Below are 18,685 nucleotides of genomic sequence, written 5' to 3'. Positions count from 1 at the left end.
TGGTCATAAATGGTGGCCACAGATTCAGATCAACAATGCTCAGAGGAAGACAGACTCAAGACTTTTACATCCTATTTTTTTTTAAGAGGTGAAGAATGCTGGGGTGCCTGGGTGGCTCAGTCAGTTAACCATCTGCCATAGGCTCAGGTCATGATCCCAGGGTCCTGAGATAAAGCCTTTCCCACCATCCCCCACCACTGCACTGGGGCTTTCTGCTCAGTGGGGAGCCTGCTTCTCCCTCTGCCTCTGTGCTCCCTCTCTCTGTCAAATAAGTAAATATAATCTTTTTTTTTTTTTTAAAGGTGGGGAAAGCTTTCTTAGTAGCCATCCAAGAGACTTGTAATGCCTTGGTAAGGATTGGGTCACGTTTATTCCTTAACATGGAAAGAGGGGATTACAATGATGGGCTAACAGTGTTTCTCAGTCTTGGCTGCATTTGAAAGTGGGCAAAACTACTGATACCTGGATCCCACCCCCAGGGATGCTGGGATGCAGCCTGGAGCATTGAGACTTTTAATGGAAAAATATTTTGAAAGGGATTCTTAAAGAAAAGAAATGTTCAGGAGTTAAAGTGATAAAAAAGGTACAATAATAGTTGGTTGAATACATATTTTTAGACGAAACTTCCCAGTCACCACAGGGGTCTGCTGTTAAGGCAGCCCCTACTCCTACAGTCCCAAGAAGTTTTAGCATCACCACCTTCAAATCTTTACAGAGATTTGTCCATAGGGCTTGTTCCATATGGCTGGAGAATTGCAGGAATATGAAATTATTAGCCTTTTAGTGCTTTGGCCTGGTCCTGTCTGACTCCTAGGCACCATCTGACCGCATCTGTGAAGCCACAGAATGTCCTGTATGCTTTTATGCACGTTGAACAGGTGAGTGTGGGCTGAAATCCAGCTTTCTCTGCTGCTTGGTACTTCACTCTGGAGCCAGAGTGTCCTGGGGGACAGTAGGGTCTTTATGGAGGGTTACAAATGCAAACCTTTTAATCACTTCTACTCTATAGAATGACGAATTTTGGCTTATTGGTAACAACTGAAAGAAAAAATTAAAATAAAGTATAAAATACGTTACACTCTGCATAGTCCTGTTTTATTTAGATTCTCTTCTTAGGATACCATTATAAATACTCTTTGGTGTGCTATTCAAAACATGGCAAATTTTCTAATTTTTTATTTTAAAGATTCATGATAAGGTAATAGAGAATACTTCAGTGTTCTCTCATTGTAAAAATACCAGATCAAGAGAGGTTCCATGAGACTCTTTTCCTGAATATCTAATCAAATTCCTGAGCTGTCTAGTTGCATGTATTCATGATTCATTTACTGAAGTTTTAAAGTAATGAGCCCTGACTTTTAAAAAATGAGCTGTTCTAAGTTGCTTCAATTGGACTCCCAAGGACAGATAGCATCCCCAGAAAAGTGGAAACATAAGACCAGATGGCAGTTTTATTACTAATTCAGGGCTTCCTAATAACTAGTTTTTTGTTTTTGTTTTTTTTAATTTCAGGAAAGGCAACCCTTATAATTTTCTCAATTTCTTCATTGGTATAAGTAGCACTATAAAAAGTACTTCATTTTAATTCTTTTCCCATCACAGCTATTAACAAGCATTGCATTTCACATTTCATAGGCATTTTCTCATTTATTGTTCATAATGACTCAACCAAGTTAGGCATTTTGGCCTTGTTGCAGATGAGGAAATTATAAAGCAACATATCCAAGGTCACACAGCCAGTAGCAGTAGAGCTGGGATTTGAGTTCAAAATCTAACTTGGAAACTAGTGCTGAGGTGGGTCTAAGTTGGAAGCCACCCTTTCATTAGATATATGCGCACCAAATCAATAAATAGATGATAGAAAGATAGATGGATGAACAGATGGATAGATAAATGTGTAAATTGTTGTCCTGCTACAATACTGGATTACCTAATGTTGGATTTGTTATTTACTGTACCATTTAAAGTTACTTTAAAAACTTAACTTTAAAAATACATATTGGTCCAGGGTGCCTCAGTGGTTCAGTTAGTTAAGTATCAGACTCTTGATTTCGGCTTAGGTGATGATCTTACAGTCTTGGAATTGAGCTCTGTGTCTGGCTCTGTGCTCAGTTGGAGTCTGCTTAAGAATTATCTCTCTCCCTCTCTCTTGGCTCCTCCCCACTAAAATAAGTAAATAAATCTTTCATATATATATATATATATCTTTCACATGTATATATATGATATATATATTATATCCCTTCATAGGCCATATGTATATGAAAGATACATATATAATCATATATATCATGATATCATATATATATATATATATATATATATATATATATAGCCTGTGAAGGGATATAATTATTGCCAGCTAATAACAATAGCAACAACACCAATGACAGTCATTAGAATTAATTATACACTTATTATGAGCAAGCAAGGTGTTCTGCTAAGAACCTTATATAATAAAAATGATGATGATAATAAAAAGAACAATAGTACTATCATTACAACTATAAAGTAAGAGCAAATAGTACTTAAAATGCATTTTAACTTAAAATGTCCCTGCTACTTTTCCAAGTATTTCACATGGATTTTCTCAGTCCTTCTAACAACCGTATGAGGTAGGTCCCATTATTCCCTCCATCTGTCATAATGAGAAAATGGAGGTGCATAGAGGTCAAGTACTTTTCTCAGGATTGCCTAGTTGGTAAACAGGAAAGTTGAAGTTTGAACCCAGGCCATTTGAATATAAAGTCATGTATTTCACTACATGATTTAATGTGGTCATTCAAGTAAAATAATATATGTGATTTGCTCCTTGAAATAAAATAATGATTCTTTAAATTCAGCTATGATCTCAGGGCACCTGGGTGGCTGACCTAGCACAGAGTCTACTTGAGATTCTCTCTCTCCCTCTCCCTCTGCAACCTCCCCCCACCAAATAAATAAGTAGATCTTTTAAAAAAATCAGCTATGATCTGTTTCACTGAATTACATTTAAGAATAGACATTCTTGGGAAGTCATCAGCGAGGGAGAAAAACCATGAGAGACTTTAACTATAGGAAAAAAATGAGGGTTACTAGAGGTGGGGTAGGGGGAAATGGGGTAATTGGGTGATGGATCTAAAGGAAAGTATAATGTGATGAGCACTGGGTATTATATGCAACTGGTAAATTATCAAACATTACATCTAAAACTAATGATGTACTATATATTGGTGAATTGAATTTAAAATTTAAAAAATATTAAAGAATAGGCATTCTTGTGGTAGTAAGACTCTAGGTCAATATTATATAACAAATATATATAAGATTAAAGAGACAAATTGCCTAAATTAGATTCTCTGAAAAGTCTCTTCTAAATAGAATACATCGTTTTCAATATTCTATGTCCTATGGACAGGTTCACATAAAGTAATTTGATAAATATTTTAACAACTCTATTTTCAGTTTTAATGAAATTTTGAAGTTTTGACATAAACTTAGGCAGACCATAGAACTATTCTTTCTCCAGAATAAATTAAAATCTAGAATTATATATTTTATTATTATGTGAGACTGCCATTCTTAAATTTTAAAATTAAATATTTCATTAAGTGGGTTTTAGACTTTAGGGACTTATAAATTTGGAGTGTCTGTAGAGTTTGTAAATGTGTGTACCATGTTTTTTTCAGTTTGCTGTCACTGATGAAACTGTGTAAGATGGCACTAGGTTTTTATACCTACCAGTCTCCCATAGATATGCAGGATGGGCCTAAAGGCAGCCTCTCTGACTTTAGGAAAGGGCTACTCAGGTGGTTCTATTTGTTGTTAATGATGAGCCTATTCAATTCAACGTGGAATTGCTGTGTTCATTGTATTAGGCTCTATTAGTGATGCAAAGATGGGGCTTAGCTCCTGTTCTTGAGTGGCCCAAACTAGTGGCAGGGTGGAGCCTTCATAGGGTACTCTAACATTAGGCTGGTGGTTATACAAACCGTTAATAGTAAATCAAACCCAAGTACTATAACAATATATGGTTGAGAGAGTTCATTTCTGATTGAGGGGGATATTGAGAAGTGTTTTAAGAGATGGAATTTGAACTGGATTTAAAGGATATGCAAGTCCTTAACTTTGATGTATGGGAAGGAAGATCATTAGCAGGAGTAGAAGCTTTGGAACCCTCTAGGCCAAGCTAAGAACAGTCATCCAAACTCTTTTCTTTGTTAATATTGGGTGTGTCACTCCACCTTTCCCTCAGTTTTCTCACTTGCAAAAAGAGGACAAATTATTTTCTTCATACAGGTTTTTCCCCCCTCTGAGGGAGAGGGAGAGAGCAAGAGCAAGAGAGAGAGAGAGAGCACACACCTGAGTGCAGTGAGGGGTAGAGGGAGAGAGAATCCTAAGTAGGCTGGCTCCACCTCCAGTACATGGCTGGACATGGGGTTCCATCTCAACCCTGAGATCATGACCTGAGCTGAAACCGAGAGTCAGTTGCTTAACTGACTGAGCTACCCAGGTGCCCCTGCTTTATTGGATTTTTGTGAGGATTATATGAGAACCTAAAATAAATGCCTAATGTAGTACCCAGACTGTTATAGGTACTTGATAAACTGCATAAGCCCACACAGACCACACATACATACAAACACTCTGGAAATAATGTGCCATGTGAATATAGATTGTCACATTTTCAGTATTTTACTGGAGAATTGCTAATTGATAGTAAAATTAAGTGAATTTTATTCAATTATTAGTTATTTTTCCTTACCTTTTAAGTGATCCTTATGTGGTTTGTCTTTCTTCCTTTGCTATTCATAAAAGAGATCCCAGATTTTCCTGGAAATTAAAGTTTCCCAGGAAAAGAGAGTTCCGAGGTGAATATATGGAAACCGTACTTTTACATATTTGGAGGCCTGTTTCCTGTGTAATAAAAAGCAGAAAGCAAAATCTATTTGTTTAATAACAATTTACTCTTTTATGTGGGAGACAAATATTGTTATTACTGAGAGAACCGAACAACCATTGACCTGCGAATGATGGTGGTTACCTAATAGTCTGCAGAGTGGGTGATAAGTCTACTGGAAAGCAGCCCAAGGTGGAATAAATGATGAAATAAAATGAGAATTCTTTCTTCTCTGAGTCCTCATCTGTGGACTGAAGGAGCCTTGCCTTTTACATTAAATGAGGACATCACAGAGGATGTCTGCGGGGAAATGAAGAGGTTTTGTTCTCTGAGTGGACCTAGTCAGAGGAGGGCCGTGGAGCACTGCCTCATCTATTTGAATGACTAGAAATGTGGCATGGTGCCCAGATATTAGGTCAGAGCCCTTGGATGTGGAGGAGAGGTTTTTCAAGATTTTTTTTTTTTCTGGTGTTATAGCCTGACTCACGGAAAACAAATCGATTCCATAGGAATTTGCCCCTGAGTCTAGGTTTTTATTTTATTTTTATTTTTATTTCTTGAGTCTAGGTTTTTAGTTGAGGAATCAATTCAGAGAAAAAAAATGCCTATTTATTCTATCTTAAAAACAATTTACCTTCAGTAATATTGGGTAACATGTAGGTTACTTGTATTCCATTCAATTATCTCTGATTAAAAACACTACTATTATTCTGTATAACTTCTAAGAAGTATATAATTTGTGGACCTCTTCCAAAGAATTCTTTTTGACAAGATGGAAATTGGGAATAATTATATTAAACATAATCTATCCTAAGAATGTTCTATTAAGAATTCCTCTTTGAACATAATTATATATATTAATATTATTCAAATAAATGTTATTGTCATTTAATTAATACAAATAGTATTCAATATTATTAACTTCTATTTAATCATAATTACAGGGATCCCTGGGTGGCTCAGCGGTTTGGCGCCTGCCTTTGGCCCAGGGCGCGATCCTGGAGACCCGGGATCGAATCCCACATCGGGCTCCCGGTGCATGGAGCCTGCTTCTCCTTCCGCCTGTGTCTCTGCCTCTCTCTCTCTCTCTGTGACTATCATAAATAAATAAATAAAAAAAATTAAAAAAAAAATCATAATTACATTAACGATCCCTCTCATTAAAAAGTATTTTAAGTGGCACATACTTAACAGTATTTCACTTGGGGGAGATGTTAAGATACTAACTATAATGTTTAATGGAGAAATTTTTAAACATGAAATTTGTAAATTAGGAATTATCTATATTGTTTTAAAAGTACTTAAACTGAATATGGAGTTTTCTTCAATAGTTGACATTGTGAGATTTTAAGTTTGTTATTATTGAGGGCTTTACATGAGTGATTTAGTGGAAAAAAGGTTTTTAAAATGTAAACATTAGATAAAGAAGTATTACAATAGTCTTGGTGGAAATACCAACAGTTTGCTTTTAAACATGAATCTTAATTCATGTTGATTTTAGGACATAGTTTTTTTAAGATAATATGAAATCTAAAAAAATCTCAAAATTTTTTTAAAAATTATTTAAAATGAAAATAAGAAGTCTGTTATAGAATACTCTGATTCCAGTGTCATTGAAAACATTTTTTATTGGTTACAGACTGAGAGGTTTTTTTTTTTTTTTTATGATGCTCTGAGTATTTGTATATTGTGGGGTTTTTTTTGAGGTGGATCTGCTGTAAAAAATGCCAATTTCTCCAAAAAGTAAAAGCTAATGTTTAATTTCTCCTAGTTCAAACATGGAAATTTTTGAGAACTCTGATAGATAAGAACCTATTTCCTGTGAGATATATCAAATTCTTTTTTAAAAATTGTATTAATTTAAAAATGATATATAGAATAGAGGAATTCGTGGGACATGAATGAACATGCTAAGTATACATTTCTTTTTACAATGAAAGAAATACTGCTTCCATAGAGAGATAACTGGGGAAAAAAGTTTGAACCATTTTGGAATGTCATACAGAAGGTGTGTTGAATGATTCTACTTAATAGACAGATATTCCATAATTTCATGTGAACATTTTTTTTTAGCTGTCAAGTATATATTCTATGATTGTGTTTTAGAATATAGTCTATAGAACATAATAACTTAATTTGATAATGACCATAAGAAACTATTTTTATTACAGAGGCAAGCAGAGGGAAAACCAAATTTCAAAATGGCATTTGATCCAATTTATATATCCCTTATAATATTTTGAGGGCTACATTTAAATATTTACATTTATGCACTTTATAAATATGCCAGGGAATTTTTAAAATTCATTAATTCAAAGCATATATGAGGGCCTTGAGGTAGCATTGTGAAGAAAAATAGATTTTAAAAAATGCCTGCTCTTAGGGATATTACCTTTAAATTAAGGGAAATGGATAATAAACAACATAATAGATATTTAATCATGTAGTCTGGGTTAAAATCTGTGAAAGCAGGAACACAAGGCAGAGTACAAGGGATCAGGAGTAAGGTAGTACAAGAAAACAATAAAAAAATGTTTTCTTAGGTTGGTCACTTGTTTGACAAAATAAATAAGATACAGCAGTTCAAAATCTAGTGGTAGTAATGGTGCTGGTATGTGAGACAAAACATGATATATAATGCAAAAGAGAAACAATATTTAAGTTCTTTTCTATGATTTTGTGATTTCAATCTAATTATGAACATTAATCATTCCTTTACTGGATACTTTCTACATTCCAGGCCCTATAATTGAACAAAGTAAGTGGTTATAGCCTCCTTCCCAAATTGTATATCAGATTATTCCTTATGCCTGCTGTGTGCATTTTAGAGGTAAATTTGTGATAAATTTCATATACACATAAAGACTTATATGTAGATGTATTCATTGCCTTAGTGTTTGCAAAGGTGGAAAACTGGAAACAGACCAAATGTCCATCAATGGAGGAATGGATAGGTCAATTATGGCCATATTGAAAATTGTGGAGCAGTTAAAATATTGAGCTAAGATTACTATATGTTGTTGTAGAACACACTTAAGATACACTGTTAAGTTTTGAAGAAAATAGGTTTCAAGACAATGCATCTAGGAAGATGATAATATTAAACAAATTCAAACAAAATAACTGTATTTTGGTTTGTATGGTAGATCACTTTATATTTCCCAACTCTTCCCTTTGCCTCTGTACTGGAATTGCACATTAACATCATTTTTATATGAAATGCTGACTTTATCATACACTAAATTGCTATGATTATTTTTGTCTGTATATCCCTGCCCATCATGTTCCTGGACATAATATGTTGATTAATGGAATGCTAGAGGGCAGGATGTGAGCAGAAGCTTTAAATATACTTGTCTGGTTTCACCTGATCTCTTACACATCTGCTGTCTGCCTCAAGGATCTAAACTGATCCAGAGCTTGGAGCAGAGTTGCTCTAGCTGCCCCATAACCCCTTGGCCAATAAAAATAAATGTTCTAAGGGGTGACTTGATGGTGCAGTTGGTTAAGCTTCTGGAACTCTTGGTTTTGGCTCAGGTCCTGATCTCAGGGTTGTGAAATTGAGCCCCACGTCTGGCTCCAATCTCAGCGTTTTGTCTATTTATGACTTTCTTCCGTCTCCCTCTGCTCCTCCAGAGTGCTCTGTCTTGAAAATAAATAAATAAACCTTTAAAAAAATGTTCTGAGTCATTGATTTTTGAGGTTGGTTGTTATGCAACATTATTGCTACAATAGCTGACCCATATAATAATACATTTGTGTATGAGTCCATAGAAAAGATCAGGAACAGTAGCCACCAGACTATTAATTTTTATCTCTAAGAATTCAGATTAAATGTAAAGAGTGAATTAAAATTATTTTTTATACTCTTGAATTTATTTTAATTTTTTAACTTAAGTTTTGAGTAGGTGACATACTTTTATGTTTCACATATCAAAACATTACAAATATATGCTAAGAAAATCAGCTTCCACTCTTTTCTCCCTCCACTCCATTTCTGCCACCTATAGATAATAAATTAGTATCTTGTTAATCTATTCAAAGCCCTTAATGACAATAAAAGAAAAAACAAATTTATGTTATTATTTTCCCCCTTTAGTACCTATGTTTTGTTCCTGGCATTGCTTTTTTTCTTGCATTTGTATGTCATAGAGATCTTGTCATTGCAGTACGTACTTTCTTCTTTCTTCTTCTATTTTTTACAATGGCATAATATTCTACAGTGTGGAAATAACTTAGTTTTTTCAACCAGTCCAATATTTGCTAGGCACTTGCATTGTTGCTAGACCTTTTCTTCTACAAACAGTACCCAAAATGAAAAGTCTTGTATCATTCTCTAAGTGTAGAACCATCTGCAAATATAGTTTCATCTTTTCCTTTCCAGTTTATATGCATCAGTGTTTTCTCTTGTGTAAATATGTAGCTGAATATGTTTAATACAAGTCTAAGTAGCAGTGCTAAGAGAGGCCATCTTTTTCTTGTTCTTTCTGCATTTCCTCATTAGGAAAGATGCTGGTGTTTGGTCTGGGATGATCTATAGTCATGTTGTATCAGTTGGGTTCTTTGCAATAGATAAAGGAAGATTGTTTCTCTACTCACACACTTCTGACACCAAATGTGTGGGGTTTTCACTCCAAGCAATTCCCCAATTCTCTGCAGAAACCAACTGGATATCCTACAGTTTAATTCAATTCTGACATTAACTGCCTGAAGTTAAGGCAGATCCCTCAAGTTAAGGGCTCAGTCCCACAAGACTGCCTCAAACTCCAGATGCCAATTTTAAGTATTGGGTTCCTAGGTTACCTACACTTCTGTCCAACTTGACTACAAATTGGGGGCTCCCATGACTTCCTCTTCAGGTTCAATAATTTGCTATAACAGCTTTCGGAACTCAGGGAAATACTTATTATTACCATTTTATTATACAGAATATAAAGGACACAAATGAATAGTCAAATGGAGAAGTACACAAAGAGGTCTGAAGGGTTACAAGTGTAGGAACTTCTGTCTCTGTGGAACAGAGACCTTCTGGGCTTGTAGGGATTTGCAGCAAATTGGGAGCTCTCTGAACCTCCCTATTTAGGATTTTTATGAAAGTTCCATTACATAGGTATGATTGATTAAATCCACTGACCATTAGTGATTAACTCAATCCCCAGCCCCTCTCTCCTCCTTGGAGTTGGGGAACAGGGCTGAAGCTTTCAACCTTCTAATCCCATGATTGGTTCCTCTGGTCACCAGTCCCCCCCTTCTAGGAATCGTCTCATTGCTTTAACTCAGGTATGGCCTTGAAAAGGGCTTATTATGAATAACAGAAGATGCTCCTCTAGCCCCTCCAACTCAGGAAATTACGAGGGCTTTATCCCAGGAACTGGGATTAAAGAATAAACTTATATTTCTTATTATATCACAACATCACAACAGTACAACCAAACTAAGTAATTAATGAGACTTTAATGAAGAGAAGGCTTTTATAAAATGGACAGTATTAAGGCTACTGAAAAGGGATGGTAACGTTTATACAACTAACAGTAGGGAGGTGGCATGTCCCTCCTTAGGACCAAAGGGGAAGTAGGAAATGGAGGTTCTGGGAAGAGAGAGAGCTGTGGGCAAGAGCCTCCCAAGAGAAGCTGTTTGATTAAGACAATGTGTTAGATTTCTTAATATTGAGTCATCCCTCCCTGCCTAAATTTAACTTTATGCCTAATGTTTTACCTTTTTTTAAACTTCATAAAAATTAAATAATAAAATACATATACTAATGTGTCTGCTTTGTTTAATATTTTGAGATTCATCCATTTGTGTGTAGATATGTATAGATGTGTATTTTATTCTGTGAATATTCTATCCATTCTACTGTTGAATATTTGGTTATTCCAATTTGGGCCATTAAAAATATTGCTCTTGGGCAGCCCCGGTGGCACAGCAGTGTAGCACCGCCTTCAGCCCAGGGTGTGATCCTGGGGACCCGGGATTAAGTCCCATGTTGGGCTCCCTGCATGGAGCCTGCTTCTCACTCTGCCTGTGTCTCTGCCTCTCTCTCTCTCTCTGTATCTCTAATGAATAAATAAATAAAATCTTTTTAAAAAATTGATGTTGAACATGCTTGTGAATGTCTCTTAATGTACATATGTACACATTTCTATTTACCTAAGAATAAAATTGCTGGGCTGTTAGGAACGCTTATTTTAAGCCTTACTAGATACTGCTAGGCAGTTTTCCAAAGTAATTGTACCGCTTTACACTCCCAGCAGCAATATAGTAGATCCCCAATTGCACCATATTCTTGCTAACTCCTTAATTTTAGCCAGTCTACTGGGTTTTGAGTGGTATCTTAGTGTGGTTTTATTTTAATTTCCCTTCTGTCTAATGAGGACAGATACCTTCTTTATTGAAGTGCTATTCAAGTTAGCTAATTTTTCTACTGGATTTTTTTTCTAATTTATTTTTATGACTTCTTTATATATTCTGGAGATGAGTCCTTTGTCATATTTGGTTATATTCTCTCACATGTGAATTTGTATCTTTGTATTATTAGGATTCCTTTTGGCCAATAAAAAGTCTTAATTTTTATGTGGGATGGTTAGTTAATGTTTTCCCATATGGCTACTGCCTTTTTTCCTATTTACAGATTTCGCTTGTCTAAAGTTCCTGAAGATAAGAATTATGTTTTATTTTTTATTTTTTAGACTTATTTTTTAAAAGATTTTATTTATTTATTCATGAGAGACACGGAGAGAGAGAAAGAGACATAGGCAGAGGGAGAAGCAGTCTCCATGCAGGGAGACTGACGTGGGACTAGATCCCAGGACCCCAGGATGACAACCTGAGGCAAAGGCAGATGCTCAACCACTGAGCCACCCAGATGCCCCTCTGTTTTCATTTAAAACTGCCTTGTCCAGTACCGTAGTGACTATTTAAATTTAAATGCAAGTTAATTAAAATTAGATGATATTAAATAAAAGATTCAGTCTTTCCACTGCTCTAATCACAATTCAAGTATTTAGTAGCCAGAGGTGGTTCAATGGCTACCCTATTGGATACAGCATATATAGAATATTTCCAGTGTCCCAGGCATTTCTATTGGCCTGTGCCATGCAGAATAATGGGAAGATGAAGGCCATATTCCTATAGGAACTAGAACTCCTTATATTTGATTTTTAGCAATGAGAATTAATCATGTTATTTTTGTAACTAAAATAAGAAAGGAAATAGTAAATATTATTATTTATAATAGTATATTAGTTTCATGAGCTTTGTTTTGAAAAGAAGCAGGTATGATTGTAGGTATATTGTAATCTGATACCTAGCCAAATTTCTAAAAGATCATTTGTACTATAAACTAACAGGAACACAAATTTGGTATTTTTTTTTAAATTTTATTTATTCATTCATGAGAGACACGCAGGCAGAGGGAGAAGCAATCTCCATGCAGGGAGCCTGACATAGGACTCTCCCAGGTCTCCAGGATCACGCCCTGGGCAGAAGGCGGTGCTAAACCACTGAGCCACTGGGGCTGCCCTGGTATTTCCTTGATAATGATGCAGCCTTTCCCCAAAAGAGAATCCTGTTGTCATGTAGAGGTGTTTAACAAACTTCCTTCAACCGTTCTGATTTGTTTGGAGACCACTCTAAATTGTTCCACTTTACAAAGCTCCTTAATTAAAAATCTTTACTCCTCTCTTTAATATATTTTCATCTTTAGTACATTAAATTTTTTTTGTTTTGTTTTTCTAAAATGTAGCTGATACCTTTTCTTTCATCATAAAGTTCGTGGTTGTCTAGAGGATTACCTTATGGTTTGTTTTTTTGAAAGATTTTATTGATTTATTCATGAGAGACACAGAGAGAGTCAGAGACACAAGCAGAGGGAAAAGCAGGCTTCCCAGGAGGGAGCCTGATGCAGGACTCAATCCCAGGACCCTGGAATCACAACCTGAGCCGAAGATAGATGCTCAACCACTGAGCCACCCAGGTGCCTCATGATATGGTTTTGAAGCAAAAGTTTACAAATATTTTCCTTGCTTCAATTTTAAATTGATAAAATTTATAAGTTGGATTTTAAGTAATTTATGTGATTTTTCAGTGTGGAACCCAGATAGAAATCCAATGATTAATCACTGCCTCCTACTTGATGAAATCCTTCACAGATCAAAGGGTAACTTGTTAGCTACTTGAAAATACAAATTGGTTAAAGCCCATGTAGTCCTGGATTGTTCTGATTTCCAAAGTTACCTGTCAAACTTTGAACTAGAGAAAAGTGACAAGTTGGAAGGACTAAACAAAAATTACCTTCCTAAAGGGTCCACTGACAATGATAATACATTCATTTACAGCTAGCCTGTATGTGGATGTTTTACTCCAAAGATAACAATGCAGCTTTCATGATGGTTTTGCAGCATATTTGTATTTTGGTAACTTAAATTTTTTTAAGATTTATTTATTTATTTGAGAGAGAGAGAGCACAATATTGCACGAACATGTGTGTGTAGCGGGTGGAGCGAAACAGAGGGGGAGAGAAAGGAAGAGAGAATCTGAAGCAGACACAGTGCTCAGCATGGAGCAGTCTCAGGGCTCAATCTCCCAACCCTGAGATCATTACCTGAGCCAAAACCAAGAGTTGATCGCTTAACCAACTGTACCACCCAGGCACCTCGATAACTTAATTTTTCTAAACACAAAGCAGTCTACATTTTCTCAAATAAAACAGATGAATATTGAAATCTGGCAAGTTCTCTGTAGTACAATACTTCCAGAGCATATTGTATGCTCTTCCAGCACTTTTCACAGTTGTAATGATTTCATTATTTTGAAATCATTTGTCTAATATTTGTCTTTCCAGCTATACTATCAGCTGCTGAGGAAAGGGCTGTGTCTTTTTGTCTAAAATTATTTCCACTTCAAAAATAAAATAAAATTATCTCCACTTCTTAAGACCGTATCCGGGCCTCTATGTATACCAAGGCTATGGGACACTTATATTTTAAAACTGTTGGGACACCTGGGTGGCTCAGTTGGTTAAGAATCAGATTCTTGGTTTCAGCTCAGGTCATGACCTTGGGGTCCTGGGATCAACCCTGTGGGGCCCCTCACCTGGAGCCGCATGTTGAGCCCCATGCTCAGTGGGGAATCTGCTTGAGGCTTTCGCTGTGCCTTGCCCTCTCCTGTGTGTACACCCAAGCTCTCTCTCTCTCATATAAATAAATAAATGTTTTAAAAAAGTAAAACTGCAAATGAGCACTCCAATGTTTGTAGGTTTATTTGGATTCTTATTCCAAGGCTGATTTTTCAAAAGCTTGTTCAATAGGATTTCTAATAATTGGTAAATAAATCTAGTTTCCCCCATAGTATTCTGCTTTCTGTTGTCTTTTTCTCTCTACTCTTACACAGACATTACTTTGTCTCTTCTACTAGGTTGATTATCTTTAGGGCCAAGACTTAGTATTTCCAGTAGGGACTCAATTTTTCCTGATTGAATGATTGACTGCTTGGTTGAACATATAAAAAATTACCAATCCATTATTAACATAAATGTCCTTATTAAGTGAGCTTCTACCAAGGAAATAATTCTTAAGTAAAAGTTACATTTTTACTAAATTATATTCACTCTAGTCCTCTTGGGGGAAAAGAGAAATTATGAAATATTTAATGTATTATAAAAATCTGAGTTATTTCTAAATAAAATTAGCCAGAACTCAATATTTGAATAAGTGCTACTATCCCCCATCTAAACACAGTTCTTAAAAATAAACTGTTCTTAAAGTTAAGCCTAAGTGCACCTATTGGGAATGCCTCAAATTTTGAGAATTAACGTTGATGAGTAGCTTCAGTAAAATCATCTTGTTATGATTGAACAAGATTAATACTGTCATGAGAATAATAATCAGACTCTGAAGGGATTTTGAGAGATTTCTAAAATACATTTGTAGTGATGATAGTTCAGTGAAATAAGTATTTTTGGTGGAATACTTGAAAGCTAGACTGTTAGATTCTGTAGTTTTTACTAATAAAGCCTCATTATAGTATGAGTATAAAATATTTCTATAATACTTCAGAATTTATAAAATGTAATTTCATGTTGCATCTCATGTCATCTTTGAAACTAGAAGCTGTTTGGAATCTACTTTGTTTTACAGAATAGGAAACTGAAATACAAAAGCATTAAGTGGTTATTCAGGACCTAGTAGTTTGTCAGTCTTCAGATTTTACAGTCCAGTCTCTTGAGGGAAGGTAGGACTCTGATCTTCATGTTTGCCTCGGTGTCTTTTCCATATGAACAACATGGGTTAGGATGGTTTGGTTTCCTACATATATGGGTATAAAAACTATGTATAAAACTATGTATAAAAACTACATATATGGGTATAAGCATATATGCTTATAAGCATATGCTTAAGTATATTAGGATGGTTTGGTTTCCTACATATATGGGTATAAAAACTATGTATAAAAACTATGTATAAAAACTACATATATGGGTATAAGCACCATAAAGCAGTGTCTCTACACTTTCAAGATGATGGAATCAAGTGTAGCTAGAATAAAGAAACACAAGCTGGTTCCAGCTGGTTAAAAAATTCTCAAAGATATTTGAAAATACTTCTTTCAACGTAGCTTCTTTACTTAGTAGTGTGAGTATTTTAGCCACTGAATTATGGATTTTTTTTTATTAGGGTTTATAATTGCAGGAGTGAAAAGTAAAGATTGCTTATGTAAAAGTTGACTTAAAACTCTATTCTCTTCCTTAGTCTCTCCCATGTACAGGCATGTATCTTATATAAAATATACAAGGTAATTATTAAATTCAGCATTTTTTCTTCTCTTCCCATTCCTAAGATTTTACTCTTGAATCCTTCATTTATTGAGAACTTGCTGGGAGGTTCAGAATGGAGTGTTTTTATTTCAAAAGATGAACTTCAAATACAATCTTCCAGCAGGATTTTATCATGCAACAGGCTTTTTTTTTTTTTTTTAAATAGGAAATTTAAAAAAAAAATTTTTTTTTATTATTATTTATGATAGTCACAGAGAGAGAGAGGCAGAGACACAGGCAGAGGGAGAAACAGGCTCCATGCACCGGGAGCCCGATGCGGGATTCGATCCGGAGTCTCCAGGATCACGCCCTGGGCCAAAGGCAGGCGCCAAACCGCTGCGCCACCCAGGGATCCCACAACAGGCTTTCTTTTACTAAGTACATGACTTGAGAAAAAGATTTGAAAGAGATGATACATCCAGGGTCATTTAAGAGCTTCCAAATGACCCTAGGAGGCAGCTTGTGGCCTCTGTATTACCAAAAGAAATAAACTTGTCTAAAAAACCCCAACTTGTTGTTATCTAAGACATTGACAAGTATCTGACCTTGATGTTCCCAGTAAATTGTGATAGTAAACATATGAACAATTACTTTTCTTTGTTTCCTTTCTCTATTGCCCAAACTTAAGGCAACATTAAGATTATAATTTTTTGATTTTGACCTTCTCAATGCTATCAAAAATGAAAATGGTTAGAATTCCTTTCACATGTTGATGCACTAATATATTCATTATTTTTTTATTTAAGCAGTAATAGAAGTAGTGAACATTTTAGAATTCTAATATCTTTAATACTCTGGGTCTCTAGAAGGATGGATTCTAGAAGAGAAATATATTACCTAGTTGTAATATGTCTAATTTACTGTAAAGCTTGGAATCAATTGTAAAAGAAATGAGAAATATTTAATTTAATTTGGGTAAAATATGGAATAAAGTAGTAAATAGAATCAATACTAATATTCAGGATGTGACTAAGCAGAAGTTATAGAAGTTCTTTCATAACTTCAAGATTTATACTTACCATCTCGTTGCCAATTAATTATTTAATTAATTAAGCAAATAATACCTCACCATTTGCCAGGCCTTGTTCCAGGTACTTGATATTTGTAGGTTAATAAAACGGATGAGCAAAATAGACAACGAGTCCTGCCCACCAGCCACCTATATATAATGCATAGGATCATTTTATACAAGTTCATGCTGTGGATAAAATGCATATGCACATTTAATAGATTTTAATAACACAGTAAACAATGCTAATGGGGCTACTAAAAGCTAAAGAACCATTGGAAACACATTATATTAAGTCACATGTTGGAGACCCATTTATTCATTATGCAAAAAATACTTCACACACACACTCAGCATGGAAATGCTAAATGAAAACATATTCTTTACTGATCTTAGTGGTTGTAATAATCATGGAATTATAAATCCTAAAAATGCAATAACTTGATACAGAAGGTGGATGGGAAAAGCTCAGTTACTGATGTCTAAACAGCATTAACCCATGCTACTGTTGCAATAATCCTCAATAATGCAGGGCAGTTTTTTTCTTGATGAAGTAGACTTGTTGAGCCATAGAGGATCAGTGTGGCTTGTAGTAAGTGCACACTCCATTTGGGTCAAGCAAGATGTCCTTGTTGGGACATTTTTCATCTATTGCTAGGAGACTGCAAAAGAAGTGATTCCCTCCACCCATTACCCCCCAGTGCTTGTCACACTGTGTCTCAAGAATAGAATATCTCTGGAAAAATATCAACATTTTCTTGAAGTATAAAGCTGTAATATTACTAAACAATTTATATATCTTACACTGATTTTTAGAGCATTCTTGTAGATTTTTCTTTATTATAAATTATACATACATTTTTATCCATATTTATTAAATGACTTATTTATTTGTTATACTTTTTTACATTTAGAAATATGTGGACTAGGGATCCCTGGGTGGCGCAGTGGTTTAGTGCCTGCCTTTGGCCCGGGGTGCAATCCTGGAGACCTGGGATCAAATCCCACGTGGGGCTCCTGGTGTATGGAGCCTGTTTCTCCCTCTGCCTGTGTCTCTGCCAAACTCTCTCTCTCTGTGACTATCATAAATAAATAAAAATTTAAAAAAAAACTTAAAAAAAGAAATATGTGGACTAAAAGTAAAATGTTTTAGATGATTTTAAGAACATATACAAGAAATTTACAAATCTTATTTCTATGTTGATGACTAAAGAGAATCAATGATCTATTTGATTGTTTTTAAACGTATTGAGACAATTTATAAGAGATAGAGTCATTCCAGCAATTCACCCAACTTAAGCATTTTAATAAAAAAAAAAAAGACTTTCTGTTCTTGTTGCTTTTGTCCCAGAATTGGGGGGGGGGGACGGTTGAAGGGAGAAGCAAACTATAGAGTAAGCTTTTAAAAACAGACAAAATGATATTTTCCTTTAGAATGAGCAAGGCAAATTTCATTGAAAGAAACACATCTCAGGTAAAGCTAGTTTTACTTTTATGCTTCATCTTCTTAAAACTGACTGTAGAGAGGCTCATTGTGTGCCCTACACTTTTTGTTCTGGGCACCTGAGCAGTGCACAATGTATCACTTATCAGTAGAACAAAAGACTCCTTCATCAGGCGAGCGCCAGGGAACATGACAGCTGCAGGCTCAGAGCTTCTGTAGGCTGCTACTTTGCTGGGAAGGAACAGGAAATAGACTATTCATGTGGACTTTCATGTCTAACCCTATTTAATTTGACTCAAGTAAGATTAGCCTCTTTCAAAACATATCCATCCATGTTGAATGGTAATCCTAGATGTTTGTTTCTTATGAGAAACTTGGTTCAGAAAATGTAGAAAATAAATTGTATCATGTAGCTTTTACAGTAGAAACTATAACGATTTTACTTAGCCAAAGAGTACTGCCCTATATTTTGAACAGCCTACATTTTGGAATAATATCTGTTTATTAAAAATTACAATATAAAAATAATAGGTTTTTTTT

The sequence above is a fragment of the Vulpes vulpes genome, chromosome 7 (assembly GCF_048418805.1).
Source record: "Vulpes vulpes isolate BD-2025 chromosome 7, VulVul3, whole genome shotgun sequence".
NCBI lineage: Eukaryota > Metazoa > Chordata > Mammalia > Carnivora > Canidae > Vulpes > Vulpes vulpes.
The sequence above is the reverse complement of the archived record's forward strand: the minus strand, read 5'-3'. Positions refer to the sequence as shown.